Below are 10,289 nucleotides of genomic sequence, written 5' to 3'. Positions count from 1 at the left end.
ATATGAAGCGAAAGCATTAGCTGCGGGTGACCAAACGTTCTTATTCTTTTTCTCTTTCTTTTGTTTCCTCTTCCTTTTTCTTTCTCTTGTTCATCTGTTACAAGCAGCGCCAGCTCGGAGACCCCGAACACGGACACGGACACGCCACACAGCGATGAGCGGCTAGACCTGGCGTAGTATTCATTGTGCAAAAAAAAAAACAGCAACAATGCGTCTAAGCTGCAAAATTGCTTTAGCGCAACGCTTCAGAATTGTGCCGCCGAGAATTTCGATCTTCGAAAGAGTTATTACTGACTCAATCTGCTGTTTGGAGCTAACGTATTGCCTGCACGATAACATATATCATAACACCTGGGAGGACAAGGATTAATACAGTTGTCTTCGTGCTTATCCTTGTCAAGTGTTGCTGGAAGCCGTCTCCTATCTTCTTGTAAGGAGGATGGAAAAGCTTCCAGACAGAAGAGTCGAACAACAAAAGAGTTTATCCTGGGAAAGCTGTTTCCTGCACTGTTATATTTGAAACGCTTTTTATTGCATATTTTACAGCACGACTAATTTTCTAGATAAACAGTTTCCAGGAAATACAATTAAAAAAAGAAACAGGCACTCTCGAGCATAATGCGTCTAGGTATAGTAAACTGCTTTTGCGCAACGCTTCAAATTACTGCCTCTTGGGGCCATAAATGTAATTTCAGTCCCTGTCTCATATATGTTGGAAGCCGGCAATAATGCAAGCGAAAGTGCTGTTTGCATTTAAGAAATCGTCGCTTTGTTTAGAGATAAGTGTTTTTATAGAACTTTTATTTCAAGCATCTTCGCCGATGTCAACAAATAGAGATAATTATGCTTCACTGATGCTTCAAGCATGGTTCATGCCATCTTAAAACATCTCTCAGCTGTCCCCGCAGTGACGCATACACCATTTTGACATGTCCCAACATTGCAGTCCTGGGTTACATTAGGCGCCATATTTGAATATTCCTCCAAGGTGATTTCCTAAAGAAAGGAGAGAAGGTATTCATTTTACTACAAGGATATTAATGTGTTTGAAACGTGCATTTTGATTTAAAGGCGAGTGCCTTAAATATATCGCGGCTACAAACGTTAGCAAAAGGGCAACGTTAATTTTGGATAATTAATATAAATCAGGGCTACATACTATCCAATGAAGGGCTGCAAGAACGATGGCCAAGACAAAGATTTTTCATCGGTTTCTTCAATTCAATAATATTGTATTGTGCTTCCGCTTGTATGGCTAACATTAATTGCAGCGCCAGAGTCTTCTACCCCAAATATTGCAAGCGCGGAGCCATAACAGAGCGAAAATTAGCAGCTATGAACTGCAGTACATCAAGCACGCCACAGGAGAAAGCATTAATGTGTCATAGGTGCGCATGCGAGCTTGGGTACAGCAGAAAACTTCCACATGCCCTACACTAGCCCACGCCTTTAACGCAATGGCATCTTTCCCAAGGTTTTATTTGGCCCTCTTACCGCCAATGACAATGTTTTAATATAAATTTTACGGTAGGATGGTCTCACAATTTGTTTACAACTGAAATTTCTAAATGCGTCGACTACAAATACGACGCTGTTTTTGAGGTACGTCGTCTTGACAGACGTGCTCGCTTTGCTACCAGATAGGGCCGCAACATGTTTTTCAAGCTTCCGGTGTGTGGTTCAGCTGCGTCTCGCTATGCATCAATAGTACTCGAAACATTCAATGTATTGCCGCAGTTTAAGGCTAGTTTATTGCAATTGCGTTTGAAAGCGGCAGAGCTGCGGAAACGTGCATGTGTCCTATTGATACAGAAGAAGCCGGGTCATCCACATCAACGTTTTCAAGTTGTTCAGCTTACGAAACGCAAACCGCGGCGCAAGTTACTATTAGTACCAAGAGCCAACAACTCAAAATTGTGATTCCGTTCCAGTAGTTGTGGAATTCTAGTACTCGAGTGCAACGCTCATGGGGCAAGACGCGGTAGTGTCCGGTTGTAAACAATAATATTGCAGCACACTGCTGGAATAGATTCGTTAAAAAAACGATGCTTGGAGAGGGGCGCGAGTAATCCCATCATGATTCCAGCTCAATTATTGATATGCTGAAATCCGACAGGGCAGGCCAGAGCAATAGCGTATTGTGGCTTTCGGGACAAGAAGATAGACCTTGGCTGCTTGTAATCAGCTATTGAATAAAACCAGGTAACAAGGTTACAGCTCAACGTTCAGACATGAAGCTTCTACTACGCACAGCGGTGCGTACCGCGCTTAATTGGAGAAGGTAAGGTCGCGTTCGTGAGCATGACTGCTCCTTCGGGTTCCAGAGGGGACTATCTTTTGCAGTTGTCGAAATCGAAGACCGGCATTCAGTTCCTTAGTGCTTTAACGTAGTGCATTGAACATGTCCCTTCGTTAGGGCAATTTGCTGTCTGGGCGGCAATTTCAGAGTTCCACTTTTTGTTCAATGAATTTTCTTCATGGATGGATGCCCAACAGATAAGGTGATCTACCCACCCCCCACACGCAGGTCAGGGGGCGGACGCTGCCTCAGTTCAGGCTGGGAGGTCTTGGGCCTCGGGAGCCTCTTCAGCCAGTTGGACGAGTAGGTGCTGGAGCTCAGGGTCGGAGGTGCGCAGGAGGGTCGCCCAGGTGTCTCTATCACCTATATTGTGCGCCCCTTGGGAGAATACGGGCATTCCTTTGTTATGTGGTGAAGGGTCCATCTCGCCCCACAAAGATGGCACTTATCACTGCTGGCCTCAGGGAACATGTGGTTCGCCGTAACCGGGTGCGGATACGTATAAGTTTGCAGTTGCCCTCACGCGACTGCTTCTCGGCTGTTTAATTTCGTGTTTGACTGAAGATGAAGCGCACGGGAAGACGCACACAAGAGAAGAAGACACAGGACACGCGCTAACTCACATCTGGTTTATTGCAGCAATAACAGCAAATATATGCTGAAAAGGGTTCATGCGCAGTACATAAAAATCCCATAAAGACAGAGGAAAAAAATATAAGGAATATTACAAAACATTATCAAGGAATATCACAAAACCCGATCAAGAAAACTGATCTCTGCCTTCCAGAGCCGCACCGACGAATCGCTGACACACCTATCTCCCCTTTTCCCGATATGGAATGCCTCCAACAGCTCACGCGCTGTCATGTCACGGCCTCTGCCCAGAATCTTAATGTCAGCCAGTCGCGGCTCGCACGCAGTGCAGTTCGCGCAATGCGCTGCCAAATTTGATCCTCCACTCCTTAAAGCCCGCAAATGATCCCCTGCTCGATCATTAATACAGCGCCCGGTCTGGCCAATGTAGGCCTTCCCACAGGTCAGCGGGATCTCATAAACGACCCCCATGCAGCAGTCGACAAACCGCTTGGCATTTTTTTTTCTCACAACCGCTCGGTTTTCCAGCACGCGAAATGCGTGAGCAAAGCTCCGCCATCTTCTTCGGAGCGGAGAACACCACCGGCACGCCATGTCTGTTCGCCACTTTCTTCACGTGGTGCGCAACCTTATGCATATACGGTACCACTACAGGTTTAGCCGTATTTCTCACCGGAGCAGTTTTCTTTCCAAACATGGCTCGCTTGGTTTTCCGGAGCAGGGCTTCCGTCACTGACATAATGACCGCGCAGGGGTACCCAGCAGACAGCAACCGCTGTATTTGTCTATTAAAACTCGACTGCACAGCATGCGGGCACGACTTCGTGAGGGCAGACCCTAAGCATTGGCTAGCAATAGCTCTTTTAACAGTTTTAGAATGTGCCGAAGAGTAGGGCAAAAGTTGTTTCTGTGCCCGCGGAGCGTACAACCAACAAACATGATCATTCCCTAAAGTAACGTTAATATCTAAAAACTGCAATGAACCCTGTGAAGGAAGTTCATGAGTGAAAACCAGACCTCTCCCATTCTGCCGAAAGTTGTCCAAAATCCCACCCACCGCCTCAGTGTACGTCGAGTTTGGTAGCTTGTTAAGAACAATCAGAAAATCATCCACGTACCGGAATACCTTTAGAACACCTTTCCCATTAAAGCTCTGCTCAAGGGCGCGGTCAACAAAAGCTAAAAACACATTACAAAGAACCGGGGCAACACAAGAACCAATACATATCCCTTGTTTCTGGCGATAAAATCTGTTCTCAAAAGAGATAAACGTAACACTAATATAAAACTCAAGCAAACGCATAAAATTATCCACTGTTAGACCACTAGAGTTCTGAAATTGCACAACCCCACTTTCTTCAATAGCATCTCTAACAGCAACGAACAGGGCAGCATGAGGCACAGAATAATATAAATCTTCCACGTCTACAGAGAATACATAGCCAATCGACTTATTATCCTCGAGAAAGCTCACCACTTCATTCGAATTCTTCGTTAAAAAGGGGTCTTGAAACTGCAGTGAATTTAAATGCTTCTGAAGGTACTTGCTTAAAACATGCTGCCAAGTACCATTTTCACTAACAACAGACCTAAAAGGCACATTCAGCTTATGTGTTTTAGCCGTGAAAAACACTGAGAGGGCATTGCACCTAGTACTAACAATATCATTTGCTAACCTGTCGAGAAATAAGTCTTTGCACAAGGCAGCCGCTTTACCCTTCACTCTAGTGGCGCTGGACTTTACTTCCTCGAAATTCTTGGCGATAGCATCTTGCGCTCTCCTGTGGTATTCCTCTTCAGTCAACACCACAAAGCCTCCTTCCTTGTCAGACTGAAGCAGTCGTAACTCATTATGCTGGAAGAAGGAAACAACCTTCCCCCACCCATCCTTGGAACGGCCCGCGGAGGTCCTGGCAGTTTTCATCAGCGCGTCCACACCATCAAGAAGGCATCTTTCTTGGTCTTCTCCTGCAGCCTTCCTAGCTATTTGCCGATTGAGCGCAAGCAATTCATGGCCCGGTACACTTGGTTCCAACCAAGCGAGCCATGTTTGGAAAGAAAACTGCTCCGGTGAGAAATACGGCTAAACCTGTAGTGGTACCGTATATGCATAAGGTTGCGCACCACGTGAAGAAAGTGGCGAACAGACATGGCGTGCCGGTGGTGTTCTCTGCTCCGAAGAAGATGGCGGAGCTTTGCTCACGCATTTCGCGTGCTGGAAAACCGAGCGGTTGTGAGAAAAAACATGCCAAGCGGTTTGTCGACTGCTGCATGGGGGTCGTTTATGAGATCCCGCTGACCTGTGGGAAGGCCTACATTGGCCAGACCGGGCGCTGTATTAATGATCGAGCAGGGGATCATTTGCGGGCTTTAAGGAGTGGAGGGTCAAATTTGGCAGCGCATTGCGCGAACTGCACTGCGTGCGAGCCGCGACTGGCTGACATTAAGATTCTGGGCAGAGGCCGTGACAAGACAGCGCGTGAGCTGTTGGAGGCATTCCATATCGGGAAAAGGGGAGATAGGTGTGTCAGCGATTCGTCGGTGCGGCTCTGGAAGGCAGAGATCAGTTTTCTTGATCGGGTTTTGTGATATTCCTTGATAATGTTTTGTAATATTCCTTATATTTTTTTCCTCTGTCTTTATGAGATTTTTATGTACTGCGCATGAACCCTTTTCAGCATATATTGGCTGTTATTGCTGCAATAAACCAGATGTGAGTTAGCGCGTGTCCTGTGTCTTCTTCTCTTGTGTGCGTCTTCCCGTGCGCTTCATCTTCAGTCAAATTACAATGCACCATCTAGCCCAACTTCAAGTTTTGTTAAATTAATTTCGTGTCTAGCGGGGGTACGAGTCTACGATCCAATCTACAGTGCTGCGTGATCTACCCATAATATAGGACGCGCTCTACGCTCCCTCGGTCATCGAGCGGCCTTGTAGCAGCTCGGCGGTAGAGGTCTCAAGTCAGCTTGTGGGCTGCCTCGTTGCCGAGGACGGCTGCCTGCGCAGGAGCCCAAATCATTTGAATTGTCCTATCCAACTTTTTCTTGCCTAGGATTATGGCATCTAAGACCGAGATCTTGCCCTCGCCAGAATTTTTCATGGTAGTTTTCCTGTCACTAATGACAAACTGCGCTTTCGTTCCGACGCAAGCTAACGCGATCACGGCTTCCTCGGCTATTTCTGTACTCCGCCCGCGCTTAGTGTCAGCTGTCACGGGATTGCCTCGGCCTCTGACGAGCGTTGCCTTGTGAAACTTCAACCACCTCCCTCCGCGTCTACATAGGCCACCTCATGTTCCGAAACTTCGCCGAATCTAATTTTTAATGCTTCGGCTCGTATTTTCCTCTTGTCTTGGTTATATTTCGGGTGCATGTTTTTGGCAGGGGGGAGGAGGGGATCATCAAGTTTTGTCTGACTTTCCTATTTACCTCCACCTTGACCGTGGGACACCTATCCGGATTTATTTCAACTTTCGTCAGAATCACTTCCTGTCTTCGTGGTGCAAAGTTTCTCAATTTGGGAGGTTCGCACCGCTTCCGCCAGTTCTGCTCATGTGTTGTGTACTCCTAGAGTCATCAGTCTCTCTGTGGATGTGCACATGGGCAATCCCAGCGCTCTTTTCACGCATTGTCTCATTAGAGACTCAATATTTCCTTTTTCCACCGGTTTTAATGTAGATACGGCATTGCGTAGCTCATTCAGCTGAAGATGTACGCCTGTATCATTATCATCAATATTTTCCTTTAACCCTCGGGCCCTTCTGACCCCCCGCCTAATTAGGCTCAGGGTCTGCATCGCGTGACTCTCCTGCCTCTTGATGGCCTCGCAATTATGTTCGTGTAACTGGAAAATCAAGCCCAAGATTCTTATTTGCTCGACTATTGGTATTTCCCTACCCGTCACTTTAATTTTGATCTCTGACGGTGCCTTGCACCTTAAGTGCTTAGGATTGTATATAAACAATTCTTATTTCTGCGGTGAGCACGTTAGGCCAGTCTCTGCCGCATAATCGACCATGATTTCGGTGGAGGCGGGGAGCAGGTTTTCGACGCACGATGCACATCCTTGGTTGACCCAAAGGGTAATATCATACGCATATATACTAAATTTTAATTCTTCCAGCTTTGCCAATTGCTCGGGGCGTTCCCTCATAGCCACGTTAAAGAGTACCCTTACTCCCCAGCTCTATTGCGGGGGATTCCAGCGTCTGGAACTTCATGCAAGCCTTTCTACCCGTCAGAAAGTCACTACTGTACCGTTATGCCCTGGTACCTACATGAATCTTGTTCAGCCCTTCCGGGACCGGCTCATGTTTTACGTTGTAGAAATCCTTCGTGAGGTCGAGCCCCAAAATCGCTTTCGCATCATTTGACTTTCAGTCTATTATGTCTTGTTTGATTTGGAGCATGACGTCCTGCGCACACAAGTGAGGTCGGAACCCGACCATCTCATGTGGCCACAAATCACGCTGCTCCATGAAACTCATCAGTCTGGTCTCGACGACGTGCTCCATCGATTTCCCCACGCATGAAGTTAAAGAAATTGGTCGTAATATTGCCATTTGAGGAGGGTTCCCTGGTTTTGGTATTAAAATAATGCTTGCCGTCTTCCACTGTTGTGGGAGATAGCCTTTTTCCCAAAATTAATGCTTATACTCGGTTAGATACCACATGGAGTCATCGTATAGGTTTCTGTTATTTCGTTCTTAACCCCGTCAGGGCCTGGAGCCGACTTCGTTTTAAGTCTTACAAGCTCAGGCCTCAGCCCTCACTTCCGCTGCTGGGATGGGTGCGTCCAGCGCCTCGCTAAGCGCTCTACAATATAGTCAGGAAGTGGGGCTCGTGAACTTTCCCTCCCATACGTCTCAATCAATTTTGTCATGAAATCATCATCGTTCCCTTCGAATGCGTGCCTCGCTTTCGCCAATCTTATACCAGAATGCGTCTTCGAGTTCGCTGGGTCCAACAACTGCGCGAGGAAGTTCCACGTCTTGGAGAGGGTCAGGCTCCCCACCATTTTGTCACACTTTTGTCCCGATTTTGTTCGTATAATTTGAAAGTATAATCATCGATTTCCTTATTATGTCGCGCAATCTTTCTTTAGAGGCTTCGGTTTCATTTCTGCTTTTTGAGACGATGCGCCATGCTCTGATTAGCTTCCCACATATGCAGAAGACGGCTGTCTGCAATATCTGGGGCATTATCCCCTTCTAGAAATTTTGTTGCCTGTTTAACGTCCGATTTGAGCGCCGTTACTTATTGCTCGATGCTTGTGATGGGCTCTAGTTCCTGAGCCCTCTTGATATCTCTAAATTCATCCCACTCATCGACGGCCGGCGCCACAGTCCGGCGTGTTTTACGGCCATCTTTCAGTGTGAAGAATATTATGTAGTGGTCGCTGCCAAAATTTTGATTCGATTTATGCCAGTCTAGACCTTTTACGTTTTTAGAAAATGTCAGGTCTGGAGATGTATCCTTACTGACGCTATTGCCCATCCTCGTTGGACTCTCGAAGTCCGTGTGCAGAGTGAGCCATAGGTCATAAGTGTCCTCCTACAGCTGTCTGTCTTTTGGGCACTGGTGCGGGTACCCCCCTTCGTGGTGATGTGCATTAATTACCCCCACTATCAACAGTGGCTGGTTGTTTGAAATTTTGAGAGCCTTGCGAAGCAGAGCTCTGAACCTCACCTTCCTTTGCCTGGGTGAGCTGTATAAATTTAGAATAGACTAGGGTCTGTCTGTTTTCCAGTTAAAACTTCTACAAACACATTCTTGATCTCCCTTGACTCTAGATCGTGTTCAATAGCCGCAATATTTCTTTTCACGAGTGTTGTGACCGAGGATTGCTCCCCCCTGCCACTATGAAATGCCTGATAGCCTGACAATTTTGCGGTCCCCCTCGTTTCTTGGAGAGCAATGGCCAATGGATTCTCATCTAATAGCAGAAGGTACTGTTGCAGAATCGGAGAACTGTTTCATTATTAATGGTGCTAGCATTGTACTTATCCGCAACCAATTCTCTTCTTCAAGTGTAGAATGGACAGTCGGATAGACAGGCGAGGACCAAAAGTGGGAAAGGTTGGAGCTTAAAACAACTACGCCCCATATTCAGTTCTCAACGCGATGCCATCAGGTGGCGCCAAAATGGAGAAAATATTTTTCGCGGTACAATTTTACCAACCATAAAAACAACTAAAGATAAATTTGAAAATATCAAAAGAAATAAAAACAAAACTATTTGCAATAAAAAAAACTGTGACGCGTCTAGTGCGGCAAGGGCGGAAGTAAAGCTCGTGCTCCCGGATTTCTGCAGTGGAGATTTTTCAGTGCTTTCAAATTTTTCCATATGCATCCGGCTTTGCGGTTCCTTGCAGTCGACTTCTAAAACGTTATCTTAGCTTGAGGTACCATAAATCGAGTCGCGATGGCGGGTTGTTGAGGCTGTGGACTACGCTCACAAGGACGCCGGTTCAACCCCTCTACGGAGGTCGATTGTCGATGGTAGCGAAAACAAAACTATAATTCACTCCGTGATGTCTGTGAATGCTAAGAAATCCAAAATGGCTTACATTATCGGAGAACTTGCTAAAGTTTCTTTATTACCTGATCCGTTTTGGAAACCTTTACCTTACGATACCGGAACTCTAGACACGATAGCACGTTTTGTAAGTCAAGCCGGCTACCTAGAATATTGACGCAGTTAACCGCTCTCATTATTTTGAGTGATAGTTCGTATTCTAGTTCAAGAAACCAGCGCTGCGCTAACCAACCTAATGCAAGTTCAATTTTTTAACAAATAATTCGGTTATTTTCACAGGACAAGAGTGGTTGCTTTCAAAGAAACCGTGTGGGCAAAATTAAAAACATGTTATGTGGTTCGGCCTGCATTCTCTCATGTAATTCCAAAACGGAGCTGGGGGCATTGTAGAGGCATCGCGCTAGTTCACCACATTTCGTTGCCGATGTGGAGCCCAACACGATTAAGTATCGTTTCGTCTCATAAGCTTCTATTTCAAAGGAACTGTTGAGTAAAGCTTCTAAATAATACACAAAATAACCCGTGTGTTTGTACTTACATAGCATGGGTAATTGTCTGGAGCATTGCAGATCGATTCGCCGCAGACGTAATGGCATCCCGGCAATCTCTATAGTAAGGAGAAGTGAGATAGGTTCGTCTGTAAAACATCTACTTTCAGGGGGAGATAAAACAATTTGCTTTTTAACATGCTAGGTTTAAGTGTCTCCTTCTCCGGAGTGTCCGACTTCGGCATTGTGAACTTAAAATACTGAAAGTTCATGAAAATGGTATTTCGCTGGATCCATGGCCAGGAACCGTTTGACTAACGGGTCGTGTGACTTTACGTAACCAGATTACAAGGCCGAGTTAACAGGAGCTG

The 10,289-nt window shown here is 46.1% G+C and overlaps 1 long non-coding RNA gene across 1 annotated transcript; it reads right to left on the bottom strand.

Moving 5' to 3' along the window:
* Positions 1-780: 780 nt before the first annotated feature.
* Positions 781-10,041, bottom strand: LOC146195819 (uncharacterized). The gene is made up of 2 exons (XR_014705598.1): positions 9,969-10,041; positions 781-996 (listed from the first exon to the last, which is right to left on the bottom strand). It is a non-coding gene; the product is annotated as an uncharacterized LOC146195819 (long non-coding RNA).
* Between the last annotated feature and the right edge of the window lie 248 nt (positions 10,042-10,289).

The sequence above is a fragment of the Amblyomma maculatum genome, chromosome 3 (genome assembly GCF_055883805.1).
Source record: "Amblyomma maculatum isolate TAMU_Amacu chromosome 3, ASM5588380v1, whole genome shotgun sequence".
Classification (NCBI taxonomy): domain Eukaryota; kingdom Metazoa; phylum Arthropoda; class Arachnida; order Ixodida; family Ixodidae; genus Amblyomma; species Amblyomma maculatum.
The sequence above is the reverse complement of the archived record's forward strand: the minus strand, read 5'-3'. Positions and strand labels throughout refer to the sequence as shown.